Source organism: Phyllostomus hastatus, unplaced genomic scaffold (genome assembly GCF_019186645.2).
Source record: "Phyllostomus hastatus isolate PE091 unplaced genomic scaffold, TTU_PhHast_1.1 phas_contig_40, whole genome shotgun sequence".
Lineage (NCBI taxonomy): Eukaryota > Metazoa > Chordata > Mammalia > Chiroptera > Phyllostomidae > Phyllostomus > Phyllostomus hastatus.
The window spans coordinates 49,566,200-49,572,199 of NW_025333872.1; the positions used below are offsets into that span (position 1 = coordinate 49,566,200).

The window sequence follows — 6,000 nt, forward strand, 5'->3', positions numbered from 1 at the left end:
TTCCAAGAGTGTTTCTATAGCAAACATCCTTGATAAAAAAAGATCTCTCTCGGGAGGAGAGGGCAGGTTTGTTTACTATCCAGAATAATATACATAATATCTCTATCTAGGACAAAGGTTAGGGAGGTTTACTTGGAGCCTATTTAAAAGATTCAGGTTCCCTAGGCTCAGGGTTCCTTTCCTGTAATGCAATCTACTATATGTGCTAGAATCATCTGACCCTCATCACATCACCCACTGTAAATTAGGGTTCAAGGAAGCAGCACAAGAAAATGATCATCCTCTGGCTACTTTTACTGCTATGATTTGGCTCTGACCCAGGAGTCTCATGTCTTCTGCAGCTTCCATGAGACTGTTAGCTTGCAAGTAAGGTAAATCTCAACCTTGACAATTCTTGGCAATGATATGGCAACAGAAGCATTGTCATAAATTGTATAAATTTGCTCTTACAACAATCTTTTCAAGAGCAATATGAAACAATCTATGGAAATTTAAAACATAGCTATCCTTTGACCCAGCAATTCCATGTTTAAACATTTACACTAAAGAAATAAACAAATGTGAAAATGTGTATATACACAAAAATGATCCCTGTAGTTTTGTTTGTAATAGAAATAAATTTGGAATTGGTTAAATATCAATAGGGGATTGGTTATATATTAAAATTTTGGGTTTGTTCCTATAATGAAATACCAAAAAGAGTTTAAAAGGACATTGTTATATGCACTGACACAGCTTGTCATCAATTATTACTAACTGGAAGCTATAGTTAAATATACATAGTACACAGCCATCTTGAGATGACTGTAGACTTACACACATTTATTTCTAATATCTGAAAGGAGAGAAAACAAATGATTAAAATTTACTGGGTCGCTGGGCAAGTAGGCACACAACATACTTACTTTCTCCTTTGGCTATTTCTGTAGTATTGTTTAATTTTAAAAATGTATACATTTATTTTATGATCTCATAAAGTTTCTAGGTATCTCTCATAGCAACGCTTGGAAATTCATTATATTTAAGATGTCCAGTAGGGATGGTAAAATACAGACATGGGGCTGTTCCAGGGGTCCCTCTATAAGCAGTCATCCCTTAGAGCTGCTGAAACCAGGTACATACAGCCCTGCAGAAGAGCTGCTGAGGGGAGAAACACCACACTTAAAATACACAGTGCAAATCAAAAGACATGCAGATTTTGAATCTAGCTCTTCTCCATGTACAACTCGGAGGAGCAACTCTCTGTGGAGAGCTGCAAGTTAGCAACAGGAAGGATTTAACAAGTTAGTGATTTAACTGACCATGAGAAAAGCAAGCTTAAAAAATTAATTCAATAGTCAAGAAACTTCAGAAGGAGGGTTAAAAAAGGAAATCAACTTACCTGACTAAATATGTTCATTCCAAAAATATTTAGTCATGTTAACAATATGCCAGGCATTGTTAGAATCTCTAGCCATTAAAACACATTGTAAACCTAGAATAGTAAGAGCAGCATGGTATTAGCAACAGAAGCCAGAGATCACTGAACAGAAGTTCAGAAGTGCCAAGGATAAACAAGAACTAGGACCTATGATAAATATAGTATTTGTTATCAGTTGGGAAAAACTGAATTCAACGTATAATGGTGGGGTCTTTGGTTAACAATTTTGGGGGGAAAAACGGTAGAGCCTTACTTCCTTTCTTACCCTAAATACTGTGGAGGTAGGTTAAAGATTTAAATATAAAGAATAAGACCACTGAAAAATACTAGACGAAAACAGAAGTGGAAATACTCAATCCATGTAACAAATGGTCTAAGAAGGTACTAGAATTAAAACCATGGAGTTAAAATGGATTATCAAAGAGGATGGGCAATGAGACTAACACAGTGAAGAAAGAAGGGGCAGTTTTTATTAAATGACCACATTTTAAAATGAAAGATAAGCAGTTAATAATATTTTAAGATGCCATTATACAGACAGCTATAATTGCATTGCTGGATCGTGGCATTAGTAAAAAGATATTAACCATCTGACGTTTAGCTGACCTGATTTTCAAGTCCGTAACAAAAAGGAAGAACATGAAAATACAGGATTCAGAGAAGCCAGTATTTGGCAAGGCAGTTAAAAATTTTTTAAACTTGGTACAGAAGAAAGAGATGTGGAAAGAAGAGTCCGATTCAACGAACAATTTAAAGAATGCCTACTATGGGTGATGCACCTTGCCACTGGAAATGTAAGTACTGACCCTTTCCCCTAAGAACTTAATCACTGTCGGACCATTTGGTGTATCAGGAAAATCTCTCTACTCAACCAAAAGGTATAATATGTAATACAGCCAAAGCATGTAGTGAGCTCTAAGTGGGGCGTGGGGGGTGGAAATGTGCCTAGAATCTGAATTTAAGAAACCGAGGAATGCACACCAGAAAGCAGTCAAGAAAGGTAGCTTATGTCCGGGAACAGCCCAGAACAAGCAAGATTCAGCACCTGGTGTTTGGGAGTCCTCCAGGGCTTAAAGCCTACGCAACTACCTGACCACAGGTTTGTATGGTCTTGACTTTCTAGTTATTTGTGTATTTCAGTTAGTGCATGCAGTCTGAGACTATGGCAATGAGTACTTGGGAAACCATCGAAGAAAAGCAAAACCACTCCTCTTGTTAACATGTTGACAAGGAGGCCAAGTGGATGTTCATCACCACAGTGCACTCTAAGGACACCCCTAAACTTAGAAACAAGGCTGCTGCAGCGTTATCTCGTGGCGGTCCTGAATGAAGACATGGGCCTGGTCGGGCAAAAATCACAGGACGCCACAGGACTATCAAGGAAGCACACACAGGAGCAACAAATACAGACGTGTAGGTGGCCGATGCGGGGTTCAGAGCCACAGAGGGGCTGCGGAGTCACTAGAACCCGCAGACGCCGCGGTGTAAACACCTGGCGCCGCTCACCAGCCGAGGCAATGCCTCACGCCCGCCAGGCAGACTAGGGTGCAGAAAAGCGCCCGAGTGCCCAAGCTGTTCTCAGGGTCCCCAACAAACCCTGCAAACGCTGCGTGGGCGGCGGGGGCAGGGAGACGAGCGCCGATCTCTGAAGTGTGCCCAGGCCCCTTAAGCGTGGCGCTCCGCCCAGGCCCGGCCCTGCCCCAGCGCCGAAGGAGGAAGACGGAGACCGGATGAGAGAGAAACAAACAAACAAAAAAAAGGGGCCGTACCCTGAAGGGTCCGGGAAAGCGCGCGCCGAGGGCTTCACCAGCGACCGGGCAGCGCGGAAAGGCCAAGGCCCGACGACAGCCCCCGAACTCCCGCCTAGCTGCGCGACCAGCCGAGCCCGCCCAGCACGACCCGGAAGAAGGAAGGCGGGACCAGAGGAAGGCGGGGCGCTGCTCCCCCTGGAGGCCCCAGGAGGCGTCGGGACCGCCCTCTCCCGGGAGGAGTGTTCCCAGTCCCGGGCGTGCTCTTTAAATTGCTCAGTTGATTCCGGCGGGCAGTGTTTGCGAGTCCTCCGCGAAAATAATTTCTTTCCGGAATCCACCTGCCGGCTGTAGAGAAGTTTTGCTAGCGATCCTTCAGTACAGAGTTGGGTAATCAGGTGATGCCTAGGGTTTGCGGTTGGTAGAATCTTCAGAGGAGAAGTGCGACAAAGTTGCGTCTTCTAAAGGCGTAATTCACCAAGTTTGCAAACCTCTTCTGCCCCAGATACAAATCTTTCCTGCAGGTTCACTTCCTTCCCACCATTCAGAAGCCCGTTATCGATACCACTGATGAAGATGCTTTCACGGTCTCCCTTACTCAGTTGTTTTTTTTATATATTTTTGGTATATATAATATCATCTTTTAAAAAAGTTTGCATTATATTTATCTTATTACAAGGTTTCCATTAAGATAGAAAAGCACTTAATGACGGTATGTTAAACTACACATACTTGCTATCTGCTCCTAAGGGGCCAAAATAATGATATTTATACATATGAACTGAACTGATATATGATGTTTAGTATAAATTGTATACAAAGTGGGAAATTTGAAAAGGGAATTGAAGCTTCATCCTCAACCTCCCTTGAGTGTGGGCAGCTATTAGTGACTTGCTTCCAAAGAATATGAAGGAATGGAAAGTAGCTTTATTGTAGAGAAACCTAGTAAACACTACATTGACCAGATGAAAGTTAACACTGTGATAAACCAAATTGATAGCATGCACCCTGATATGCTGTGATGAGAAGGGCACTTCATCCCTATGATATTCTTCTTTAAAACCCGTAAACTCAGTTTAACACTGATATAACATCAGTATACCCAGATATCCTACAAAATGCCTGAACAAACTCTCAAGTTAATGGGGGAAAAAAAAGGAAAAATTGAAAAAATTGTCAGTCCAGAAGGAGACTTAGGAGACAGGACCAGAAAGTGTAATATGGTATTTTGAATGGGATCCTGAACATGAAAAGGTCATTAATGGGAAAACTAGTGAAATTGAAACAAAGAGTGGAATTTAGAGAATAGTAATGTACGTACCAATGTTGGTTTCTTAGTTGTAACAAATGTGCTATTATAATGAAATGAATGAGTAGTATACATTAACCCTTTGTACCCTCATTGCATCTTTTCTATAAATCTCAGTCTATTCTAAAATAAAAAATGTATTACAAATAATAAATGGAGGTATTAATAAGTAAACAAACCTGACTCCTTTATGGTTCCTGGTGAGACTTGAGTTGTTGCCTTCAGGGCACCCAGGCCCAGTCTAAAGCAGTTTTTCATTTATAATGTAATTCCAAATAAACTTTTTATTGAAATATAAAATATATTTAGAAAATTAAAGATAATCTGAGTGTATAGTTTTATGTATTCACCACTCAGATAGAAAATAGATAACTACTAGCACTCAGTAGCTCTCCATGTGCTCTCCTAAATTTCTACCCTTTACTCCTCCCCAAAGGCAACCATTGTCCTGATTTTTAATACCAGAGATTAATACCAGAGATTAATTTTGCTAAGTTTTTTCCTTTATTCATATAGATGGATTCATACATTACACAGTCCTTTGAGTCTGGCCTCTTTCTCTTGTGAGAAGTATTTATATCATTGAGTGTAGTGGTAGCTTCTTGAGTTTCTATTGTACAAATATACCATAATTTCCTTACCTATTCTACCTCTGAGGAGCACTGAGCTGTTTTTAATTTTGATTATCACAAACAATGCTACTGTGAACTTTCTTATGCATATCTTTGATGAATGACCCTCCATACATTGTTTTTTAATTCTGGAGAGAGAGGAAGGAAGGGAGAAAGAAAGAGAGAAACATCCATGTGCTGCCTTCTGCATGTGCCCTGACTGGGATTCAAACCCACTACTTTTAGGTTCGCAGGACAATCACAACCAAGTGAGCCACACTGCCAGGGCTACCTTTCATACATATTCATGTTCCTGTGTTTTATAGATGTGGTAGTTGGTGCTGTTACTTTATTTATTGTTTTTGTTTAGTTTGCTTAGTTTTGTTTTTAAAGACACCTAAAATACTTCTTGGAAAGTATGCAAGTTTATAATTAAGGAAAGGAAAAGACTACAGCAAAGTTCTATTTCTGTGACTAGATGGAATTTTGGTCATCATTGCTCAGTCTACTCTCCCTCCAATCCTCTTGTCTCAAGGGCCATGCCATTGCCATGCTTTGTTTGTTGGGCAGAAGAGCCCAGTGAGGCCAAGGAAAAGGGTGATACTTATCAGTTAGTGATGGTGCTGATTTAATGGGTGAACTAATGCCTAGTTATTAAATGGAATGTTGTTTGCAACTGAATAGCATCCCACGCTGTAACAGCACTATTACAAATAAAGAAACTCCCAACAAAGCTTAATTGTGCATAAAGTTACCAGCTCAGCAAGCTGGTTATGATCCATTCTATGTTAGCTTCAAAAGTTTCAATGCTCTACTCAGACGGGGAGGCAGGCACATAAGGAGCATGTTCAAAACTCTTCTTTGTCTCTAATCTTGAAACACTCATCATCATGACCCTTCACTATTTTCAAG

At 40.5% G+C, this 6,000-nt stretch overlaps 1 protein-coding gene across 4 annotated transcripts in view; it reads right to left on the reverse strand.

The window, feature by feature from the left end:
• Window positions 1–3,323, reverse strand: part of FBXL4 (F-box and leucine rich repeat protein 4) — a 71,527-nt gene extending 68,204 nt beyond the window's left edge. For 3 of the 4 annotated variants that reach the window (XM_045843860.1, XM_045843856.1, XM_045843858.1), the window contains exons 1-2: window positions 3,190–3,323; window positions 1,382–1,474 (exon numbers count right to left, since the gene is read on the reverse strand). The gene's annotated coding sequence lies outside the window, so the exon portion shown is untranslated. The remainder of the gene's footprint in view (window positions 1–1,381; window positions 1,475–3,189) is intronic. The other variant, XM_045843857.1, reaches the window with a different exon arrangement.
• Window positions 3,324–6,000: the final 2,677 nt, after the last annotated feature.